General features: G+C 42.1%; 1 protein-coding gene across 3 annotated transcripts in view; it reads left to right on the top strand.

Moving 5' to 3' along the window:
- Positions 1 to 25,951, top strand: part of LOC129731789 (probable serine/threonine-protein kinase MARK-A) — a 402,244-nt gene that overhangs the window by 35,884 nt on the left and 340,409 nt on the right. For 2 of the 3 annotated variants that reach the window (XM_055692098.1, XM_055692095.1), the window contains exon 1: positions 17,568 to 18,475. The exons of the other annotated variant lie outside the window; for it this stretch is intronic. The gene's annotated coding sequence lies outside the window, so the exon portion shown is untranslated. Of the gene's footprint in view, positions 1 to 17,567; positions 18,476 to 25,951 lie in introns of those variants that run through there. 3 annotated transcript variants of the gene reach the window in all.

Raw genomic sequence — 25,951 nt, 5'->3', positions numbered from 1 at the left:
AGATTGCCCGTTACTATTGATGACATTAGGTGACGCTAGTGGCTACTAGCCGTACGCTCGGTTCCAGTCGATAAAAGTCAGACTAGCCGACCCGGAGAGCAACCCGTTATCGTCACAAAATGGCGATAATCGTTTGTCCAATCAGTACCTACTGATCGCTATCGAAAAACAGCCAATATCTATTCATTCGAACGAGCGCCGTGCGACAATCCTGGCTTACTTTGTTCGGCATATCGGGTAGGTAAAAAACAATCCGCCTCCTTTGCGAGTCTGGTCTGGCAGTTCATAAAAATAACCGTTTTCATCGCATTGTTTGTGCATGTAAGGTATGAGCTTGCTGTGGGTGTGTGTGCGTAGACGACGGTGTGCTTCGGTTCAGAAGAAGCAAATAGTAGCATTTCGAAACGATTGTTATCGTCACTGCTGACTGTTCTTCGGTTGGGGGGAGATGGAGGAGGTCGATCCTTCTGTCGTTTTATTCTACGATTATTGGAGCCAACCTGGCGCGCCGCACCGCACCACTCGCTGCACTGAGGGAATACATATTATATCTATATATGTATTTTTTGAAATCATTGCACATTTGCTGTCACTTTTTATTCGCCTAGCTATGCACTTAACGGGAAACAGCTTGGAGTTATGTTAAATTTTATTAAACGTCTCCATAAATTAAATTATCTACTTCTCGAAGCTAACATATTTTTTAAAACAATTTAATATGACTAAATTACTACTCTCAACACTCGTCCAATACTGGAAGATGTATAAAATTAGAAGGTAATCGGTGGAAGAATCGACGAAAAATGACACAATTAGGGAAGACAAACCCGTAACCCCTGACATATAAATCGGACGGCATCTCCATGGCAACAGAATGTCGCTCAGTGTGAAACAAAAAAGGAACGTAGATTTGCAGGTTGTTTGATAAATTGTCATCCCGGATGGACATTATAATGATGGAGATGCTGGGATTTGTTCCCCGTTGGACTGCCCGGGGCGAGGTGACATTTTGTTGACAAACAAAGCACTTATCCGGTCATGCTTGTAAGACCGACCTGGGCTCGATTTCGTTGTATTACCATCGATGCTATTGACAGGCTTTTTTTCCCGGCCGCTGGCTGGAGAAAGTTTGGGTGAATCTAAATGCAAAGAACGATGATCTGACATTCTGGCGTCCCCGAAACGAGACGTTTTCGACGTTTTTTTAGATGCCCTAAGGTTGGCTAATAATTTGTTTGTCAGTCGTAAATTAAATGGCTGTATTACTTCATCAAGCGTTTCCTATTTATGTTGGCTATTTCATGATTTGTTTTTCCATTAGGAAAAAATCAGTCACCCAAAAAACCAGTCAATCAATTAAAAGTTGAATGTTTTTCTTGTTGCTCTGAGACCCGAAGCTAAACTGTAACAACAGTTCGAACTGTTTTATTCACTATAAACTTTTTTTGTCCATTCCACACCACTCTCATTGAACAAATATCGATGGAAGTTCGATTCTCCTGCCCCTGGTGTCCATGTGTGTGCAACAAAGGGTAATATCCGTTTCGGGCAATCGAATTTTAATGGTTATTTCCTCGATACATGTCGTCTGCAGAATGCAAGCACAAGAACTGTGGCCAGTGCACTGTGTTGCTGCACTTTTCGAGCGATCGTTTCGATATGCCATAAAGGATGAACTAAAAATTGGTTCGTTGGATTAATTCTGCTGAGCTTGCAGTTATACTGAAAGCCTGCTTTTGGATTTTTACCAAGCGATAGCTGGGATTTTTTCAGAAAATATGGTAAACTATATTTTTGTGATTCCATTACTACTTATCAGTTTGTGGGTTAAATTGTCCATACTGGTTTAAGTGGTTATCTGATAAATTAAATAGTGCAAGCCATTTATGCAAAGTACCCATGCAATCGTTCAATTACCACGAAATCAACATAAACTGAACTCGATGCGTGTAAATCAGACAAGATACAGAAATAAAATAAATAATCATCATAGCATAAAATCAAGCATTACAGAAGTCAAAAAAGTAGCAAAGCAAATGAAATGACTCTAAAGTGAAATAGAGGAAAAACTGTCAAAAATGTTAAAAATGTTAAAACGAAATTTCACTTCTCAGAAAACACACGATTTATTCTGAAATTTAATCTCGATCCATTTCAAATATTAAAATTGCTTCTCTTTTTCCGGTTCACCTTGTGCAGAGTCCGGCATTCTGGTCCGTCTAAAGTGACCACTTTAAATCCCTTTTAATCGTCTTCATTGCGGGTGCAACTTTACTTCGCACATTTTTTATTCTCCATTGCTTGGACTCGTGCCCTAGAAGGGAGGAAAGCGGAATTACAAATAGCTAAGAAAAAAATGAACTAAATTTTCCTTTTCTCCCCGCGGTAAATTCAATCAGCTCTGAGAGCTTTGAACGGTAGTCCTGCCATCCTCTGCCGTACCCGGCAGATCCGTTGGCGTTTTTTTCCTCCACTTTGGTCGGGCAACGTTCGGACATTCCAGGGTACACATTCCAACGGTCAGGCAAGCCCAATACCCGAGTTGACTAGCCGGTTGCCAATGCTGCCCGGCCACCAATGTGGGACGTGATTGAATTCGTGTCCATTCCGGTCGAATCCGTTGGTAAATTTCGCAACCGGAGAGGGCTTTGTTGTGGTTGTGAAGTTTAGAAGCATTCACACTAAATACACGTAAAACCATGGGGACGGGCTAGTGATCCGCCTGTTGGGTTCGATATCGTAGGATTACCTTTAGTTTTTCATTAAGCAGCTTATTGTGTTTACATTTTTTTTATCCTATAAAAAGTTGATTTTTGATTGAGCGTTTAGTTTCCATGGAGACTCCATTTTTAGAGCATCGTTGAGCTCGTTGCGGTAATCGTCAACTTCCTCGTGTTCATTCTGTGCCGAACACGCATCAGTATAGGACGTGTTTGGTGATCGCTCCGATAGAATATAAAACAAACGACGCGCGAGCAAGTGTTGGCATTGTTTGCCTGGTCGAGTGAAGGTTCAAGGTCGCCCGCCTTTGTGCAACTGTTTCGCATCGTGGCTGTTTGCTGGTGCGTAAGCCGATTTGGCTGCTAAGTGATTTGTGCTACAGCAGTGGACGAGAATCTCAACACAAAGGAGAAAAAAGAAGAAGCCAACAGTTGACAGCGAGTTGTGTCGCTGTGCTGAGTGATCACACACCCGGCTCGCTGCTGGTGGCTGTTTGGAGCTGCTGTATTGGTGCTGCTGGCTGTAACGGCTGCAGCTTCGACCGTTCGGACAACCAACCCTGCTGAAAGGAGAAGTAAAGAGGTACGTGTTCTGTCGGCGCTAGTGCGCTAGATTTAGCGCGATGGATGTAGATCCCTCGCCTCCCGTGCCACCATCCCCGAACCCCTCCGACCCTGTCCCTCCTGCCAACCCTTCCTCTGTTAATTCTCCAGTCCCCCCTCGCCCCAGGCTTTACCCGGACGGATCTCAGGGCAGCGTTACTGTTTTCTTTCGGCCAAAAGCAGGACCGAAATCGAAACCGTTAAATATCCTGCAGATTTCGAAAGACCTGACGGAGGGGTACAAGGCCGTGACCGAAATCTCCAAGGTCAGACCCAACAAGCTCCGTGTCTTGGTCAGCGACCTGGAGCAGGCCAGCGCTATTGCTCGCTCCGAGCTTTTCACACGCGAGTATCGCGTTTAAATACCCGCATGAGACGTGGAGATCGACGGTGTCATAACCGATTCGAGTCTGTCGGTCGAGTGTATTTTGGCAAGCGGTTTTGGCTGCTTCAAAAATGCTTTGTGTCACGACGTAAAAGTAAAGATCATAGATTGCAAGCAATTGCGGTCTGTGTCTCTTGTCAACGGCACAAAGGTGTACACTCCGTCAGACTCGTTTCGTGTTACGTTTGCCGGATCTGCTCTCCCTAGCCACGTCTCGATCGATCGGGTTCGTCTACCTGTGCGATTGTATGTACCCCGTGTTATAAATTGCACCAATTGCAAGCAGCTAGGCCACACAGCCGCCTACTGCTGCAATAAGGCACGATGTAGCAAGTGTGGAGAAACTCATGCGGACGATTCTTGCAGTGTAAATGCTAAAAAATGTATTCACTGCGGGGAAAATCAGCATGAGCTCTCCACATGCCCGGTGTACATGCAGCGCAGAGATAAAATCAAGCGGTCACTTGAGGAGCGTTCAAAGCGATCTTACGCTGATATGCTGAAGAAGACCGTGACCACTTCTACCATAACATCGAACCCCTTTGATCTGTTGTCCTCTGATGAAACCGATTCTGACGATTCACCAGCGGGAACAACTTATGCCAAATCTGGGGCGTCTAGAAAGAGGAAAAATATTTCCTCTCCTAAACTTCCCCGAAAAGGTCCTAAGATTTCCCAAAGTGAAATGAAAGTTACAAACAAACCAAACAATGCTGCGGAAAAACCGAAGCAAACTCCTCCTGGGCTTGCAAATTTAAAGTCCCAGAAGGTGTTCCCAGCACTGCCAGGAACATCTAAAACTCCAGTTGTTCCTTTTGCACTCCCAGTTGATGAAACAAACTCTGGATTAGTGAAATTTTCTGACATTGTGGACTGGATTTTTGAAACTTTCAATGAACCCGATCCAATTAAAATTTTTCTTACAGCATTCCTCCCAACAGTTAGATCATTTTTGAAGCAGTTGACTGCCCAATGGCCCCTCCTTGCAGCGATTGTATCCTTCGATGCCTAATTCATCTGCGTATACGAAGGATTCTATCTCTGTCTTACAGTGGAATTGTAGAAGTATTTTACCAAAAATGGATTCATTTAAAGTTTTAATAAATAGAAACAAATGCGATGCATTTTCCCTTTGTGAAACTTGGCTTACTTCAAATATTGCTCTCAACTTCCATGATTTTAATATTTTTCGCCTTGATCGAGACACCCCATATGGAGGATTACTTCTAGGGATTAAAAAGTGCTATTCTTTCTATCGTATTAACCTCCCCTCGATTCCAGGCATCGAAGTTGTCGCATGTCAAATGACAAAACAAGGTAAAGAGCTTTGTATTGCCTCAATATATATTCCTCCCAGAGCACAGGTTGGGCAACGGTTGCTCTTTGATTCAATAGAACTTCTTCCCTCGCCACGTTTGATTTTGGGAGACTTCAACTCTCATGGTGTGGCTTGGGGTTCCCCTTACAATGATAACCGCTCCTCTTTAATCTATAACCTTTGCGATGACTTCGACATGACTATTTTGAACAACGGTGAAATGACACGTATCCCGAAACCTCCAGTGCACCCAAGCGCTTTGGATCTATCCTTATGCTCGACGTCGCTACGGTTGGATTGCACATGGAAGGTAATCCTCGTTCCTCACGGTAGCGACCATCTGCCTATTCTTATTTCAATTACTAACGGGTCAACCCGCATGCGACCAATTGACATTCCGTATGACCTCACACGGAATGTCGATTGGAAGTTATACGAGGAAATGATTTCAAAAACGGTCGAGTCGATTCATCATCATCCACCACTTGAAGAATACAACCTCCTCGCGGGCTTATTCTTCGACGCCGCGTTGCAAGCCCAAACGAAGAAATATCCCGGCGAAAGGATCAAAGAGCGGCCTCCAACTCCGTGGTGGGACAAAGAGTGCTCCGATGTCTACACGAAAAGATCCGACGCGTTTTTGGCCTTCCAGAAGGGAGGTATACCCGACGACTATATACGGTATTCGGAGCTTAATACCAAGCTTAAAAGCCTGGCTAAAGCAAAGAAACGCGGATATTGGCGTCGGTTCGTGAACGAGACGTCGAGGGAGACATCGATGAGCACTCTTTGGAACACAGCCCGAAGAATGCGGAATCGCGTAACGGTCAACGAAAGCGAGGAGTCTTCAAGTCGGTGGATATTTGATTTTGCCAGGAAAGTATGTCCGGACTCTGTTCCTGCGCAAAATATTGTTCGCGATACGTCTCCGGGTCACGACGCGATAGAATCACCTTTTACGATGGCAGAATTTTCAGTTGCCCTCCTGTCCTGTAACAATAACGCGCCTGGGTTAGATAGAATCAAATTCAACTTGTTGAAGAATCTACCCGGCAATGCCAAGAGGCGCTTGTTGAACTTGTTCAATAAGTTCCTGGAGCAAAACATTGTACCGCAGGATTGGAGGCAAGTGAAGGTGATCGCCATCCAAAAACCAGGGAAACCAGCTTCTGATCACAACTCTTATAGGCCGATTGCAATGCTATCCTGTATCCGGAAATTGATGGAAAAAATGATACTCCGTCGTTTAGACCATTGGGTCGAATCAAATGGTCTACTATCAGATACTCAATTTGGCTTCCGCCGTGCCAAAGGGACGAATGATTGTCTTGCGTTGCTTTCAACAGATATTCAGTTGGCGTATGCTCGCAAAGAACAAATGGCGTCTGCGTTCTTGGACATTAAGGGGGCTTCTGATTCCGTTTCTATTGACATTCTTTCGGGTAAACTCAACCGACAAGGATTTTCTCCAATTTTGAACAATTTTTTGCACAATTTGCTGTCCGAAAAGCACATGCATTTTACGCACGGCGATTTGGCAACTTTTCGCATTAGCTACATGGGTCTTCCACAGGGCTCATGTTTAAGCCCCCTTCTTTACAACTTTTATGTAAATGACATCGACGAATGTCTGGCTAATTCATGCACGATAAGACAACTTGCAGACGACAGTGTAATCTCTGTTACAGGAGCCAAAGCTGCCGATTTGCAAGGACCATTACAAGATACCTTGGACAATTTGTCTGCTTGGGCTTTACAGCTAGGTATCGAATTCTCTCCGGAGAAGACTGAGATAGTAGTTTTTTCTAGGAAGCATGAACCTGCTCAGCTTCAAACACAATTAATGGGTAAAACGATTTCTCAGATTTTGGTACACAAATATCTTGGTGTCTGGTTCGACTCTAAAGGCACCTGGGGTTGTCACGTGAGGTATCTGATGAAAAAATGTCAACAAAGAGTGAATTTTCTTCGTACAATAACCGGACAATGGTGGGGAGCCCACCCAGGAGACCTTATAAGGCTTTACCAAACAACGATACTGTCTGTTATTGAGTACGGGTGTTTCTGCTTCCGCTCCGCAGCAAACACACATTTGATCAAACTGGAGCGAATACAATATCGTTGTTTGCGTATCGCCTTGGGTTGCATGCAGTCGACCCATACGATGAGTTTGGAGGTCTTAGCTGGAGTACTACCATTGAAAAACCGCTTCTGGAGCCTGGGATCTCGCATTCTTATCAGATGTGAGGTCTTGAACCGTCCTGTGATTGAAAATTTTGAAAGGTTAATTGAACTCAATTCTCAAACCCGTTTTATGACATTGTATTTCAATCACATGTCCCAAAATATTAACCCTTCTTCGAATATTCCAAATCGTGTCGACTTATCAAATACTTCTGATTCTACTGTGTTTTTCGATACACCCATGATAGAAGAAACTCGTGGAATCCCGGATCATTTACGCGTGCAGCAGATCCCCAAATTTTTTTCCAATAAATATCGAAACATCAAATGCGACAATATGTTCTACACTGACGGATCAGTTCTTGATGGTTTCACTGGCTTCGGTATTTTCAATAACAATTTAACCGTCTCCCATAAGCTCGATAATCCTGCTTCTGTTTACGTCGCAGAATTAGCTGCAATTCAGTACACCCTAGGGATTATCGAAAAAATGCCCACGGACCATTATTTCATCTTTACGGACAGTCTCAGTTCCATTGAGGCTCTCCGATCGATGAAAGATGTTAAGCACACTCCGTATTTCCTGGGGAAAATACGGGAACATCTGAGTGCTTTATCCGTAAAATCGTATCAGATTACCTTAGCGTGGGTCCGTTCTCACTGCTCGATACCGGGCAATGAGAAAGCGGACTCTTTGGCTAAGGTGGGCGCAACAAACGGTGGAATTTATAAAAGACCAATTGCCTTTAATGAATTTTTCTCATTTGTACGTCAGGATACGATCATCAGTTGGCAAAATGCTTGGACCAGAGGGGAACTGGGAAGGTGGTTACATTCCATAATCCCCAAGGTGTCGACGAACCCGTGGTTCAAGGGGTTGGATGTAGGTCGGGATTTCATTTGCGTGATGTCCCGGCTTATGTCCAATCACTATAGATTTGACGCGCATCTCCGTCGTGTTGGGCTCGGGGAGAGTGGTATCTGTGCCTGTGGTGAAGGTTATCACGACATAGAGCACGTTGTTTGGTCATGCCCTGTACACCGTGACGCCAGGTCTAGATTAATAGCTTCCCTGCAGGCCGAAGGTAGGCAGCCGGCTGTTCCTGTTCGTGATGTCTTGGCGAGCCGTGACCTATCCTACATGTCCCTTATATACGTTTTCCTGAAATCCATCTACGCCCCAGTTTAGTCCTATCCCCTTCCGCCTACATCCAACCAAACGACAAAAACACGTTAAGACCCCGGATCCGGAAACAGCAATCAGACTCAGATCAGATACTCTCAAGGCCCGATGGAAACAACCCAATATGCCAGTCCGTAATATCTTGGCCCAGCAGCGGAACAAATTTAATATGCTGCTTACCTATGGCAATGAAAACCATCAAACAGCAAACCTGTGCTTTTAATGCAAAATATTCTAGCTTTAAGTTAGATTTAGTTTCAGCTCGAAGTCGGCAGCGAGGATGAAAAATTTGCTTTTAGTTATTAAGATACTTTAGAAAGTAAGCTACCAGATATAATTGGCGCCGTTAAACATTAAATTGTATTTGTGCCGTGTCAAATAAATTATAGATGAACAAAAAAGAAAAAAAAACTTCCCCGTGTTAAAAAAAACCTGACTTAATTGAGTGTAAATTTTCGAGCTACCACTTGCTTCCGCTCGAGTAAAAGTCGACGGATATTCAACTCGTTAGCAGTCACCAATTGAGCTTTAGCCACCGTCAACTTTCACGGTCCTGCCCCGGAGCAGAAGCAGCAGCAGTGCTTTGGGTGGAATCCTGAAAATTGTTAGTTTGCTTTGGTCGGAGGCTGTCTACAATTTAATTTATCCTCTTTCACGGCAATTGGGCGGACGGGTTTTCTGGCCGGTAGGTAGAAATCCCATCAAAATGCTTGGTGTTGAGTGTTCGTCGTGTTGCACGAGTGATAAAGTTTCACGTTTTGCCAGCGGACATCGGTGCGCTAATTGTTTCTGCTTCGAGGCTGCGTCTGCTTTCGAGAAGTTTTAGATTAGCGACTGCCGAAAACAATTGCTACATTTTTGTGTCTTACGAGCTTGAAAGAGTTGTATGCACGAGATTTATTTGTGGTATTGTTCTGCTATTATCGTATAAAACGCTTCCTGATTGAGAAGTTGTTTAAAGGTGGGAAAGATGCTATAAATATTTTTGGGATCGTTCTTCGACGGAAAAGTTCAACCTGATTAAAATAGAGTAACAATACTGACTGAAAAATAGGCAACAGAGAAAGAACATTAATATACGATTAAACGGAAAAAGGTAATACCACCGGAAAGAATTCATTAACTTCTGCCGAATTTTAGTTTGCGCATACATCTGATGTATTACATCACTGACCAGAAATGCAACAAAAACTATATATCGCAAACAAGTTTCAACAGTCAGAGTGCATGCAGAATAAAATAACATTTTACTTTAAATTTTAGCCCAAAACGAAAAAATATTAAATCTTCAATTTGTTATCCTTATAAGGATAATTGTTGATCAATTTCATATTGGATTTAGAGTTGATCGCATCTGTGTGCTATACCGACAGGAGAAATAAGGTTTTCTTCTGGTAACACAGTTTAAAACTGTTTTAACACTAAACTTTGACGACCCATTTATTCCTCAAACCGTTTGTGTGTTGTCAAAATACGACCACTCTTCATTAGAGGAACTGCTGGTTAATGCTGATGCTGGTTAAAACTGATGCTTCCCGCTACCGCACAAAGGCAACTTTTACTAAAGGATGTGCATGTGCATCAGCTGGGCCTGGCTCTATCGATGCTGATACCCGCTGCAATTCTACTGTTGCTATTCGTTAGCACAGCTGATGCTGCTGCTGTTATACATTGCTATCCGCTGCAATGCTGCTGCTGCTACTGCTAAGTAAGGACAGTTGTAGTTGTTGTTTAGAAGTAATGTGAGTAGTTTTCGCTCAAACAGGCTTTTATATAGGCCAAAAAGGACATTCCGAATTACTTGGTGTATATTCTGTCGACCGTGCTTGGGAAAGCAATCATATAACGGCCAATCAGAGCAATCGAAATTTGCGTTTCAACAAAGATTTTCAATACCCTTGCCATATAAAAGCTAGACAGTTTTCAAGGCTTGATAATGTGAAAACTTAATTTTTATGCAGATAAATGAAGGAAAAGATAATTCAGTACATTTTGAGGTATGGAGATGAAATCACATTTATAACTGTTCCATAATTTAAAATGAAGAGTTATTAATTTAAGAGAAAATATTAACTCTTCACCTACACATTTGATTCATTCTGAAAAGGATAATTTGCTGTTGATTTCAGTATCGGATAAGATGCTGATAAAATCTTTGCGTTATCACTGACAGTGCGAATAAGGTATTCATTGTAATAGATAACTCAGTGAAAAACTGTTTAAACACTTATAACTTGACACCTTATATATTTTGAACGCCAACTTTACAGAGCGTTAATGTGTTGTCAAAATGAGGCAACTTTTCATTGGATGCATCTACCACTGATGCTGCCCGCTACCGCACAAAAACAGCATTTTAATTTTTTTTATAATGGCGCTGCCACTATCAATGCTGATACCCTCTGCAACTCCTGCTGTTTCTGCTATCCGCTGTTGCTGCTGCTGATGCTATGTAAGGACTGTTTTAGTCGCTGTCTAGAACTAATATGAGCAGTTTCAGCTGAAACAGGCTTTCATATAGACCAAAGAGTATATTCCGAATTACTTGGTCTATAATTTCGACGACCGTGCTTGGGAAATCAATCATATAACGACCAATCAGATTTTCGTTCGTTCCGTTGTAAAAGGCCGTATCCAAAGGCCTCTAAGTTTGCTTACGGAAAACTTCATTTTTCGCTTTTATCGATTATCGATCCAGTGCCGAAACTAGAATACGTCGCCATGTAACTCGTTCTTGGGTTGCTATTCTCCAGTCGCCGTTAACACCTATGAAACGAGCCTACTCGTCGACAGCACACAGATAAACGAGTGCGGGGTCTACCCTGCTGAAATCACCAAGAGCTCGCCGTTCAGCCTCTTTCAGTGTCCATGCTGCACGGCCATAGAGGTCCACCGAGGGAATCAGTGTTTTATGGAGTGCTAGTTTTCTACGGGCTGGGCTACGGGCTGTGTGACCTCAGGTGGTTTCGCAAACCTCATTTATTACAACTGCAGCACCTACATCGGATACGCTAAAGCGTTCTCTACCAGCCACCATGTACTTCGTATTGGTAGAGTTTATGACAACCGCACCTTGCCTCTTGAAAGGCCCAAAAGCCTCTCCCATCGTTCCACGAATAATACCAACGATGTCAATATCGCAGCAAAACCTAGGAGGATGAAAACATCATTCGTAATGATGGTGCCACTTCTATGCACGTCAGCCCTCCGTATAGTACCTTCCAATGCGATATTGAACAATAAGTTTGACCATCTAACGTCATGCAACCTTCAACGGTGGCACGAATCAGTCTAATTAACTTTACTGGAAAACCATGTTCCAGAATAATACTCATAACTCTTTTCGTTTAACTGATTCGTACGCTGCCCTGAAGTCCATGAACAGATGGAGAGTCTGTAAATTGAACTCTTGAAATTTACCGAGGATTCGTCGCATGGTAAACATTTGGTTCGTAGTGGAGTGTCCCCGTCGGTAGTTGCCAACAAAGTTTAATTTAGATAGTATTTTGTCCTTCCAAGGAAAAATATGCCTTCAAAAAAAAAAAAAATGAATTTTTTTTCAAAAAATGATAGCTTTTTCTCTTGATTTCTAAATGATCGGACGGGTTTCATTGTTATGGTAATATTTTGTGGGTTTTATTAGAAAAATCAGATTTTTTAAAAACGAGCTTTTTCATTAATTTTTAATTTTTTTCCTAACTTATTTTTAGTAAATAATTTTTTTAAGTGTAATTTTTCGGGAAGACAGAATTATTATCTACAACTTTATTGAAGACGCCACACTAATCAAACGAACCGAAGCGCTTGTTTTTTATTTTATACTCATTTTTCACAATATTACGAACCACCCTATGCCGAATAAATGAACCACCCTAATGAAACATAATGTACTCGATGCAAGTTATAGTGTATATCATTATATAGGCTATTTCGAGAGACTAGCGATTAATTTCATTAAATAAATTTTAAAGATTTTAAGCTCCGCCTCCCACAATTGAAAAAACGACTAAGTCTCAGATAGTCGATTTTTGCAAAAAAAAATTAAACTCAGATGACACCAATTCTCGACGTTTCATGCGTTTTTGAGTCTTTTGGCATCAAAAAAAATTTTCGAAAACCGAAATTTCACGAACCCCCCCCCCCTTGGGTGATTTTTCGGTTTTCAAAAAGGCCAAACTTCAATCGCTTTGCGCAACCCATACGATGTTTGGCACCCTACTGAGCACCCTTCATCACACATTAATGACACATCGGTTTCCGTGGCCCTCTTAATGACACATCGGTTTCCCAATTAGCTGCAGTGGATGTGGTACATCAATGACGTTCTCCCGTGTTCAGCTACCTCTCCGCCTGAATAGCTGCGACCTCCATATTCACCATCCACAGCTGTCTCTAGCCGAGATAACTACGCGCGCTGGTTCGAGTGGGGTCCTTACCTTTCAAGTACCGAGTTTTCAATAATCGTTGACCTTTTTCGTTCGCCTGGGCCTATGCCAATAATTTCGTTCTTTTCTATTATCTGGATTGTTCGTAGTAGTTCAGATTCGGTATGCAACCTGTATGCCAAGGCTGCGAAACATAGTCTCGCGACGGGGCTGCCGCATTTCATGACTCAGCCGCCCACTCCGAATCAGACAATGTTGTACGCCGCCCCTAACATGGGGACAACCGCTTACGACCTTTTTCCAAGTCAGCAAACGACCAAAAGTTTCACCGGATGTTGGTTATACGATCTTCATTAGAGTTACCCATATCCCAGTCGGCACCTCGGGAGGTTGGGATAGGAGTTGCTGGACAGAGGTGACACGTGTTCAGCCATTCAGCAACCATCTATGTCGTGTTTTGTTTTAAATTCACTTCATACTTCAGAAAATTTAGGAAGAAATTTCGTAAAAATCAATAAAGCATTAATGTTTTGACTAATTTTTGATAAAAAAGCAAAAGGTTGAATCCAAAGTACGACCGCATGAGTGGCGTTGTTTGAGTACCTAAGTAAGTACAAAAACTGCAGAAGTACTTCTGTTTATATTTCAATAAATTAACGAGATGAACAAAACATTATCGCGAGACATCAGCTGGAAGAATCGTTCTGAGGGTGGAAAGGGTTATGTGAAATAAAGCTTAAACACTTAAATCATTTTTATGCGTTTTTTGCGGTTTTGGAAAGGGTTTGTGTTCATGCCCTTTTTTAGTAGATGACAGTTCTTTCGCTTGGGTTTTAAGTTTATTTCCAAATTTAAAGTCGTGACTATTCACGATTTTTTCCTGATTTTCATCGTGATTGTACCCTTTAGTATTTTTCAAAATTATTCAGGTCACATCTCATTTTACATGTTAAGGTTTTTAGCGATTTTCAAATTTTGTTTCGTTTTTCTGGCGGATTTCAGAGTTTACGTGTTTTATTACTCGGATTTAGAAATTCACGCGCACTTTATTGTTTATGCGTTTCGTTACAAGCCATGTAGCCTAGCGAAAAAAGTGACTCAAGTGGTCAAATGTTACACATAAAACTATTCGTAGAAATTGTTTTCAAAACAAAACTTCCACTACAGATTACAAAATATTTTAAATTTACTGTTCCGCGAAATATAGGACGTCAAAGAACAATTCGAAACTGATTCGATGGCGTGCACTTTTACGAATGAACATTCGCGGTTTTTGCTGGAGAACCATGGACAAATTAAGAAAAACGTGTATTTTCCGAAATATTAATAATTTTTCGAGCTTAAATTTGAAATAACTCGAAAACCGATGCCTTTAAAATGTTTACTACCAAGAGCTTTTTGATTCAAAATAACTTTTTGCATCTTTTAAAATCATCAGAATACAAATATTTTGAAAATTGCTTGAATTAGAATTTTTATAAAAAAATTAATCTACCATAAAAAAATTATTTTTCATTTCTCCATCCTGGACTTTTTTTTTAAAAGTTGCGTATTAACGTCAAGTTTCTTTAAAAAAAAAAATCAATTTTTTTTTTTTTAATTGAAACTTAATGTTTATTTTTAATTTTTTTGGGCAAAAAATTTTTTTTGTACAGTGTATATTTTTTTATGGTGCATTTTTAATTCTCTACAACTCATTCTCAGATGGTTTTTCTATACAACCAACGGTTTCTGGGCTACAATGCTTCGAATGAAACCTGTGCCAAAAGGCATACGCCCTTTTAGAATGTAACTCATGGGTGTAAAAAATCTCTCCACCTGTGAAAAATGCCCAGTTTACTAAGCCAAATACGTGTGCAAAGTTTCATTCAAATCAAAAATGATCGATATTCGACCATCGGTCATTTCGCGCGATTTGTCTCTATAGCAATACACGCAAGTCTCTGCAGCTTCGCTAGCTTTGCTCTCGTTATTGCCTGTTTTGTTTTGGGCCACCAGACAAAGGAAGCGTATGTTATTTTCGGGAGTATAATAGACTTGTAGATCCTTCTTATCATTTTTGGTTTTAGTCCCTTCTTCCTACCAACCGTTTTAGAACATAACCAGAAAGCACTGACCGCTTTGCTTATTGCACCATCTAGGTGCGCGTTCCAGTCAAGCTTCGCATCAAGGATTAATCCTAAAAATTTAACCCTTTCGCTCAATTGGATAATACTTTCCTTAAGCCTAAGGGGCATTAGGTTGAGTCTTCTCCTTTTAGTAAAAGGTACTACTACAACTTTGGAAGGGTTTATGTTTAAACCTTCTTTTATGCACCATAAATGGGTTACGTTCAGGGCATGTTGCATTCTTTCCGAGACTATGTTGTCAAACTTTCCCCTTACCACAATGACAATGTCATCAATGTCATCCACTAAAGACCATAACAGCAGCGAGAGTACCCCCCTTGAGGGCATCCTTTCGGCTAGCTTAGGCTCTTTTGAACAAATGTACTCGATGTGTTCTCCACTTTTATCAATGAGATCCCCAAGACAATTCCGGAAGAAAAGCATGCCTTCCGGACGCAGTCCTCCAATATCGACAACCACGTATGCGTTATAACAGACTTCAAAGTCTTCAAACTAGGATGAGACGTTTTGAAGGACCAAAACTTTATGTTTCCATCAGTCATCGGAGGGGTCCAATTTGACTTGTTATATGGCATTCCATCCGTCAAACCTCCAAACCAAACAATATCCACCGGATGTTTGATTGGGAATTTAATTATCAATTTCCTCGGAATATCCGCTAATTTCTTCCGTGAAATGAACCGGTCTGGGCGGACACACCATCAATGCTGAACAGTTTTGAGTCGGAAAGGATTATGTTTTTTTTTCCTTTTTCAAAAATAAACAAATCTTTTAGAAAGAGTCACTCGTAGCCTTTATTCGTTCCGTAAAAAAGTGGTATTTCATTCTAGCTCTGGAACACTTTGGTGATGTCTTCTATGATGATTCCTTGTGTCGATTTTACAGAAATGTAGGCTTCCTTGCAAAGTTTACTAATGGAACGTACCGGGCCGTGAAGAATCTCTGTTCGGACCGATTTGATCACGTTCAGCGTACGTATAAACGAAACGTCCACTTTTCGGGTTCCACTGCTTTAACCATCCTGTAGAGCCTTTTTGCTGTGATAAGCTGTGTCCAAATGACATCTCATTTGCCTGGAAACCTCTTCGGCGTCTTCAGGGTGTGCAACAAACCTGCAATACCTCCTTTGGTGTTCATTTTCTCAAATTTGCGATTGAATAACTGCGATGTTCTAATGCAGCACTTGAAAGTAAACGTAACGAAATTCGCTGTCAACAATACTAAGCTATTATTTTCATAAATTAACCCAATAATAAAGATCAAACTTTTTCGCATATTTATTCTGCCGCATCCTGTAAGCTTCTTTGAGATTTCTATAACTTCTTTGGTAATCAAGAACGAAACCCGGGTTAATCACTTCACACCCGAGACAAAAAATCAATCAAAAGGCTGGGCCCAAAGAGAACAAAAGTTTTTGAAGAAGGGGAAAACCGTTCCATTTGCTGGTAAGGGCATAGCATCAGTTTCCTGGGATTAGAGTACTTTCTCGTGTATGCAATTCACCTGATTTATCCCTTCCGGTTCTTTTTGGGCAAATTCTCTTGCAAACGAAATAAGGGGCTGTCCACATACCACGTGGACAGATTTTTAACGATTTTTGGGTTCGTCGCTTCTGCGTTTGCTTGCGGGAAAAGAACTTTTAAGTCTCTGCCGATTTTACGCACTTACGATTTGGCCTCCCAAAAACAATTTACAGGAACGGTAAAAAAGCTAAAATCTGTAATTTTTTCCAGTTAAAGCTCTAGGGCAATTTTTCGAGCCCAATAATTATACCAGATGCCTATCTATACTTTTTTCATGTCATGTGAGACAGTTGTAGGGATGGTTGACAACACAAAAATATTGATATTTCGTATCAGTTGATAAAATGTGATTTTAATTTGTATACATTTATTTACTTATTCTGAACTCATCATATTTGAGCCTCCCTCAAACAAAAAATTATGTACAAAATGCAATCACTCGAAAAAAGTTCGACTCGTTACCTACTGACTGAATGTTACTACAGTCAGGCACACAATTAAAAACTTTTTGATTCCATCCCGAGAGCAATAATAAAATAAACCATACAACGAGAACGCGATGAAACGGCCTAGTCTCGAGTTGGAAGCAAACTCAGCACACAACAATAATCTCCGAAGAAATCCAATTCCGATGAAATCACTGAAACGAAAATCCGGTGTCGGCATCCATCTCTCGCTATCCACACCACTTAGTCAGCCTCGCTTAAGGCTCCGAGCTAACGATTCGGTCCGTTTGCCGAAAATCGAACCTGAAGTGTCCGAAAATGCCCAGGCCGGAAGTAAGCGAAGCGCGAGTAGAGAGCAACAGCATATCGTTAAGGGCTAACGACTGCTATTCCGCGTCAGCAGTCAGTCAGCCTTAATGCTTCGTTTCCACTCTTCCTCTCTGTATTGGGTTTGTAACACGGCATGCCAAACGGCGCGACAAGTCAATGGAATGGCAAACCAAAACAACACTTCTCCGGTGGGGAGTTTTAGCCAAATTCACCACTTTTCCCAGAGCGAGAGAAATGAGAGAGTAAGTGAGCGCGCTCTCACAGCATCCGGCCTCCCACGCAGTTCAACAGATCCTTTTTGTGAATCACAACAGCATCCCGATTTCCGTCGAATTGGTTCCAACAGTTCTGTTTGGTCCTTTGAGCACACTGGATGCATCTTTCGAGTCTTTAAAACTATCCACGCAGTACTGTACTGGGCCGGTGTTTGTGTCTGTTGAGTTGAGCTAAAAAGGAAGAAGCAAACGATAAGGGCTAATTTACTGTTGAACGCTGAAAGCTTCCCAGTTCCCGCAGGTGCTGAAGTGCTTCTGCCCGTTCCGGTGTTGCTGGGGGACTATCAGGTGAAAGTGTTGCATCCGCGCTGTTTGCGTTTCGGAGAAGGGGAAAGAAACACGCGCTGTTGTGTTTTTCGCTTTCCGGTAGTAAAGGGTTCTGTTTGTGCCAGCTGTTTGAGGTGGAAATTTTTCGAACAAAAAGGCACCAACCAGAGGGTTGGAGAAAGAAATTGATTTATTCGCTAGCCGGAGACAAATCGCAAACAAAAAGGCGGTAAGGCGTGCTCCGCTAGCAATACTGAGGGTTACAGAATTGGGGGTGTAAAGTGTGATGCATGGTTGTTAGTTTGCCGGATTCCGTGCACAATCTGCCGCTTGACGCGAAAACGAAACTAGGCCAAAAGTGCAAGTGAGGGCGCTTTCGCTCTAGGAATGCGAGGTACGTGCGAAAGTCGGCGACATTCCGCTACGTAGTGTGATTGAAGAGTGGTAAACAAAAGTAGCAAAAAAAAAAAAAAAAACAAAATTCCCAAAACGGAAGCACAACAACTGGAATAACTAACGCTTTAGAGTGTGATCTTCACGAGCGACACCACGGCGACGACGACGTCGTCGATGAAAACGAGTGAACTTTGGTCGGAGTAGTGAAAACATTTAGTGCTAGTGGGGGAATTTTTTTTTTTTCGCTGAAGCTGTGAAGCATCACGGATGTATTAATTTTCACCACGACTGGCAGCAGCAGCAGCAGTGGCAGCATCGGTTGGGACGCAAGGTGAATTTAATTTAGATGCTAAATCTCGCTTGATAAACTTTGCAGTTTGTATTTGATGGCTCACTCAACTGCTGAGGGAGGGTTTATTATCATAATTGATTGTGCAGTTTGAGAGTGGGAAAAGTGGTTAATTCTTCAGTTTGGTTTGAAGAGTTTTATATCCAGTAAAATTAAAGATACTCACTCGTATCAACAATAATTCGTCAAGTAATATTCATTTTATTGTAGATGGAAATACTTCGATAGAAATAAAACTAAATTTGAAGCTATAACTTATTTTTAATGCTGTTAAAGTTATAAGTCAAAAGTTCTTTAATTATCTGTTTAATTCAAAGTATGCACCAGGTCGTAATTCAAGTATTCATGTTCATTCCATTTTACATAAACCCAACTAAAAACAACTGAAAAATCTGCATGAAAAAGAATGCCCAACAGAACAGAATTGCAACGTTGCTGGTGAAAAGTTTTGGGTAAGCGGAAAATGTAGGTTATGAATTAACATACCTTTGAATAATGTACATTATGATTCTACCGGTGGTACAGACATTTCTTCAGACATTCCTTACTTTCGGATTCCGAGAAATGATTTAGACGGATTTCGTGCCAACTCAACCTGATGTTCTTAGAAATGAATGAAATTTCGGGGGTGTGTCGATCTTACTAAACAAAGCCACTTTACATATCTCAATTTTCAGAATTTTATCTAGGCTAGCAGTTGAAAAGAGTTGAAGTTTCTCGAAACTTCTTGAATTTTCATTTAAAAATATTAATAACTACTGCACTAAGAAAAACTTTTGTTCAACAAACCATGCGTTTCAATGGCAGCACGGTATCAAAGCTCTATAACTAATCCATGAGAATTTTTATTTACCAGGTATTCGTTTACTTAATCTTGAATAGTAATTATTTTCTCCTATTTCACTGGGTTAACTGAAGAAAGTGAATATTTCCGGGTTATCCTCTAAGATAGAATATTGTTTGGCTCTAACTTGAATGTGAGAAATAGGAGGGAAAGGATAAAACCTGTGTGTTCCGACATTTTATTATATTGCTAATAAGAAATATAACAAAAAAAAGTGGTATTTGTATCTGTTTGTTTAAATGACCAGTGCTAGAGCACTGATAGAATTTCAATGGTATTTAAATTGTCTCAAGCAAGACTTGCTCGTTTCATCGTTCGCCCATCAACGGACGAATTTCATTATCGACTTCTCCGAATCGTTCGCGTTCACGCAGTCATAGTAATCAATTTTGTTATTGGCTCAGGCTTCTCTAAAAAACAGATATGAGACCAGAGACTGCTATAACCATCAAAAGGAGTGAGTCTTATTGAAACCTAGTTCCTCCTGCCAATATCGCGCCATAATTACAATTCCCTGTAGAGAACTAATATCCGTCTCTCTGGCCAGTTTAATTATAAGAAATACTTATTTTGTTGATAGGAAAGCCAATAGGGGTACTTTAGAATTCAGCGTGAAGGAAAGGTATGTAGTAAAAAAGTTAGGAATAAATCCATGCTAAAGTTCTATGACAACTAAATGGCCTGATTCTAGAAAAATTCAAACCCGCCTGTAAAAGCGGACCATGTAACTTGAAGCTACGAAGCTCACATCTATATCACATTTACTTGTTTTCTATTTTATTTTTGACATTCTTTTTAGTTATATGAAACATTTATGTATTATATTTGGGTTGTGACATTGTTCTCCTGAAAAGGCAGCATGCCTGAGCGTTTGTTCTCCATATTAGGGGCGGCTCTAACAGCGTCTGATTCGAAGCGGACGGCTGAGGTATGAAATGCGGTGTCTCACCAGCTACACCCAAGACGACAGCCCCGTCGCGAGACTAGGCATCGTAACCCTAGTAAGGCAGCATGCCGAAACAATACTATTACGAACAATCCAGAAATAATTACCAATCGGAACAATCGGTGTCGACCCAGGCAAGCGAAAAAAGACAATGGTTGGAAGGACAGGGAACCTGATAACCGATAAGACATTGGTGGTCATGAACGGTATTGAACGGCAAAGAGAATAGAGCAGTCGACAGAAACAGGGGAAAACTAGAGGAGGATGGACAAGCTGTTGATCCGCCGAGCTTAGACGAGGTAAGGGAAGCTTCTAAAGAGCTAAAAAACCACAAAGCTGCTGGAAAGGACGGCCTCCCAACCGAACTTTTCAAAACCGGGAGTGAGAAGCTGTTGCGTGTTATCCATCGGCTCAAACTACCAGCGGACCGGTTTGACGGATTCATTTTTCCAGTCTACAAAAAGGGCCATCGACTGCAGTAACCATCGACTCCTCAATTGTGCGTATAAGATTCTCTCCCGCATCCTGTTTCATAGACTGGGGCCGTTGCAGGAAGCCTTTGTTGCAGATTACCATCTACAACGGACCAAATGTTCACTTTGCGTCAAATTCTTCCTCCTCCTTCTTCTCCTTGTTATCTTTAGTAATTTTTTCTATGCTTTCAACGATGTGCTTGGTGACAGTGTACAGTTGACGAAAAACTAATGTACACTACGTTTGTCTGTATACCTGCAAACAAAGTGCAGCGCAGTCTGTCCTCTTTTTTGAATTCTCTCATTACATCACCTACACCGCGCCGCCTATGTTGCACAGAACTTAAACAAAAATCAAAAAAGTAATTTTTTTATTAAATTTTTAAATTTTTTAAATTTTTTCTAAACTATCACAACATGCTGCGAAGATAATCTATTCCAAGACTGCCCACATTACCGATAAACTACTGATTAGTAGTGGGTGTTGGAACTTCATATATAGCTATGGCTAAAACGTGTGCAAAATGCTCCGATGCTATTTCGGGCATCGATTTTGTTACCTGTCGTGGTTATTGCGGAGCGACATTCCACATGAGAGCAATTCTCGCTGAAACTAGGCCACTAGGTGCACAAGGTTTTTCAAATTTGATATAAATGCACTTAGTTATTAGAAATAGAGAAAAAATGATAATGCCTTTTTTGATTGATCGAATTTTTAAGAAAAGTTGAAATTTTATCAATTCTTGATGTATTCTTTGAGCTATATCTCTTCGTTATGTAAAGTTTTACAAGTAGCACTTTTCTGTAAAGAGGAATGATAGGGCTTTCATTTGAAGTCATCTGAATCCAGACCGCCATCTTGAATTTGGCCGGCATCTTGGATTATATCAGAAAAATGCAATTTTGACCGCGTTCGCAACTACCGATTTTCGATCTGAGACCTGCATTGGAAAGCTGAGAAAGACAGGTTAATAGAGTAGACAGGTTACTACGTTGATCGCGCGGTGTACGTTGAATATTTTAATACTCAGCTTGGAAAATAGGTTCAAGTGATGGGATAACACTGATGCTAACCAGTTTTTTTCTTGCATCTTATAGCATTTTTTCTCAGCTTTCCAATGCTGGTCTCAGATCGAAAATCGGTAGTTGCAAACACGGTCAAAATTGCATTTTTCTGATATAATCCACGATGGCGGCCAAATTCAAGGTGGCGGCCTAAATTCTGATCACTTCAAATGAAAGCCCTATCATTCTTATTTACAGAGAAGTGCTACTTGTAGTACTTTACAAATAGTACTTTACAATAATACACAATAATACAAATAATACACCAAGCATTGATAAAATTTCAACTTTTCTGAAAACTGTTACGCCCTTTGGTGACCAAGGGGTCAACAAATTCGATCAAATGAAAATGGTATTATCATTTTTTCTCTATTTCCAATAACTATGTGCATTTATATCAAATTTGAAAGACCTTGTGCACCTGGTGGCCTAGTTTCAGCGAGAATTACTCATGAGTACCTGTGCTGGCGTGTCACGCGCGCTACTAGGGTACTTTACTTCGCACAAAAAAAAATCTCTTTTGGATGTGTAACAATTGTGCCGAGTTGTTCGAGAATTCCCATTTTCGTATGCTGTCATCTAATGCATCCATTGCCACAGATGAACTCGCTAACTAACGCGATCAGTGAACTACGCGGCGAAATAAAACAACTACGCACGAAACCGAGTACCCAATTTTCATCATCTCTACGGAATCGTTGGCCTGCAGTGGATCAACACAAGGCTTTCAAGCGACCTCGAGAATCAGATGCGGCCCCAAGATCTTCGGACAACTGCACTGCCGGTAGTAAGTGGACTCTGGATAACTTCGTCGTAGCATCCGTTACCAATTACATCGAAGAAAAATTCTGGTTGTATATATCTAGGATTCGACCTGATTTCTGTACGGAATCTATGTCAACTATAGCGAAAGCCTATCTCGAGACCGACAACGACCCCGTTGTTGTCAAACTTGTCCCGAAGGACAGGGATATAAGCACACTTACATTCGTGTCCTTTAAAATTGGAGATGATTCATCCCTAAAGGCCAAGGCACTAGATCCGGAAACCTGGTTGGAGGGTACTCACTTTCGCGAATTCGAGGATTATAAGGCACAAAAATTTCGCGTACCGCTGAAAACCAAAAAATCAACGACACCGCTATTGCTATCCTAGGCTTCGTCTCCAGTAACGCCCATGATGGGTCTGAGCTAAACCCGGAACACCCCCTCGCAATTACACAACCGATAGAGAAATCATCATATTACTCCAAAGGAACCACTGAGTTCACCTATTCAACCCGTAAATGCCACAGTGACTGAGCCACCATCTTCGAGCTAGCGACTTGTATGGCTATACCGGGACGCACGCAACAGGGTTTAATGGGAGTCCCCTTTGACTCTGTCTCGGTTCTACCATCTTCGAGAATCGATAATGTCTCCGTTCTTCGTCAATGTTCCAGCCAACAGAGCCGTCCCGGTACTGAGTTCAGAGCAACAGAGGGGGTCTTTCAGCCTGTTATCTCAGGCAAATATTCGACTCAGGCGCCATTCGATTGCTCTTTGCTTCCCGACACCTTTTTAAATTTCAGCGCCGATAACGAGCCCTCCAATATTGGAATGCAGCTGCAACCGGGACGCAATGTGGAAAGCAATATGGAAGCCCCCGATTCCTCTGCCACAGTCGCGCCTATTGCAGCCAGCGCTCACCACAGTCGTCTCGGTCCTGAGGGCAGATGTGGATCGGGGGTCTTCCAACCTGCTTCAGCAGGCAAGTATTATTACGAATTCCCGTTTTAACTGCATTTCCGGCACTTCGAGCAGCACATCAACAACACGACCAACAAACAGCCTGCTTTCTAGCCGCCACCAAGAGGTCACCGTGTACTACCACAATATCGGCGGTATGAACAGCATTGTTGATGATTTCCGCGTTGCCGTCTCGGATCATTGCTACGATATCATAGTTCTTACGGAGACATGGCTGGATTCCCGCGCACTTTCTCGTCATGTGTTTGGAAATAACTACGAGGTTTTCCGTTGTGATAGGAGCACCGACAATAGTCGCAAATCTACTGGTGGTGGCGTTCTCGTGGCTGGTAATTCCAAGTTCGAAACCAAAACTTTAGTTGATGCTGCCTGTGAATTGATTGTTGCTCATTGCCAATCAGTCTTTTCAGTGTTGGAAACCGCAAAAGCAACAGACGAAGTTATGGTGTTCGGCGATTTCAATCTTCCCCGGATTTCATGGAGAGAATTTCGAAACGGGTTTCTTTTTCCGGACTTGGATCATTCGAGCATCCATCCTAACGTAGCTTTACTTTTGGATTGCTAGAGCTCAGCCACACTCATTCAAATTAACCATATTACCAACCAGAACAACCGTATTTTAGACCTCTGCTTTGTGAGAGATCAGGACACGGCCCCATATTTATGCGAGGCCCCTGCTCCATTGGTTAAAATAGTCCCCCACCACCCACCATTATTAGTAACTATAAACGCCGAATTGAAACGCGACCTTGACACTGCATCCGCTAGCGTATCTTACGACTTCCGCAAGGCCGATCACTAGAAAATCGCTGAGTTTTTCTCCAAGCTCGACTGGAACTCTATTTTTGACTCCGTCAATGCCGATGACGCCGCTCAAACTTTCTCCAACGTATTGGCCTACGCCATCGACCGATGCGTCCCAAAGAAGTGCCAGCAACCTGCGCTCCGATAGCCGTTACAAACGAGAGAACTTCGGCAGTTGAAGTCCCAGATGAGAACTGCCTTGAAAAAACCTACGCACTTCATAAGCACTGACCACTGACCGGATTCACAGCCGGTCGCTCCACCGCCACTGATTTACTTTGCCTCACTTCGTACATAAGTGACAGTATGGTGAAACGTGCTCAGACGGATGTCATTTACACTGACTTGACAGCTGCCTTCGATAAACTGAACCATCGCATAGCCGTTGCAAAACTTGACAATCTTGGAATCAACGGGAATCTTTTACTATGGTTTCAATCGTGCCTTACCGGTCGCCGTCTAACCGTTGCTATTAGGGATTGCCAGTCCTCTTATTTTGACGCTACGTCTGTAATCCCGCAGGGAAGTCACTTAGGACAGCTAATCTTCCTGCTCTATTTTAATGACGTGATCCTAGTTATTGAAGGACCACGGTTGTCTTACTCGGATGACCTCAAACTCTATCTTCTAGTTCACAAAATTGAAGACTGTCACTTTCTTCAACGTCAGCTAGATGTTTTTGCCGATTGGTGCCATCTGAACCGTATGGACGTTAATCCATCCAAATGCTCGATTATATCATTTTCGCAACAAAAAAAAAAACAGACTATACATTACAATTACGCTTTGCTAGGAACTGAGATCGAGCGCGTAAACCAAGTTAAAGACTTGGTGTTAATTTTGGATTCCCAGCTCACTTTCAAGCCCCACATTTCGTTCACTGTCGACAAAGGCTCTAGAGTTCTGGGATCCATCTTCAGGATCGCTAAGGACTTTACGAATTTCTACTGCCTTTTTTTTTGGCGGGGAAATCTGCAAACAGACACCTGAGAAGAGAACTCAGGGTGTGGGGATGAGACTAGGGAAGAGATGCTGGGGTAGTTACACTCGCCCAGACACCTACTGATCCCTGTCCCGACCCACTAAAACCCCTCCAGTCTCCAGCCCTGGTCTTCCCGGAACGACGGTTAAGTATTACGTCGGGGAGTGGCTTTTGTGCGTGATGCACCCTCTTTACTCTTATAACCTCCTAGCTAACTACCTGGAGACTGGTAATTAGCTACCACTGGCGTGTTGGTGGTTGACCCGCCACACACGTTGCAGCTCCAGAACAATCTGAGAGGCGGCCGCACAGACCGCGTTCCAGATGTCCGGGTCGTCGCACATCCTCCGGACTAGATTGTCCGGAGTAGTGCCAGGCCCGCTCACAGCCATCATGTTGCTCCTCGCTCTTGCGAAACGGGGGCATACGAAGAAGACATGCTCAGCAGTCTCCTCCTCCTCCACGCACTCGGGACACATGGGGGACACCGCGTGTCCGAACCTGTGCAGATATTGCCTGAAACAACCATGGCCTGACAGGATTTGTGTCAGGTGGAAGTTCACTTCACCATGTCGTCTCCCGACCCAGCCGGATAT

Source organism: Wyeomyia smithii, chromosome 3 (genome assembly GCF_029784165.1).
Source record: "Wyeomyia smithii strain HCP4-BCI-WySm-NY-G18 chromosome 3, ASM2978416v1, whole genome shotgun sequence".
Classification (NCBI taxonomy): Eukaryota; Metazoa; Arthropoda; class Insecta; order Diptera; family Culicidae; genus Wyeomyia; species Wyeomyia smithii.
Note: the sequence above shows the minus strand (reverse complement) of the source record. Positions and strands in the feature narration are given on the sequence as shown.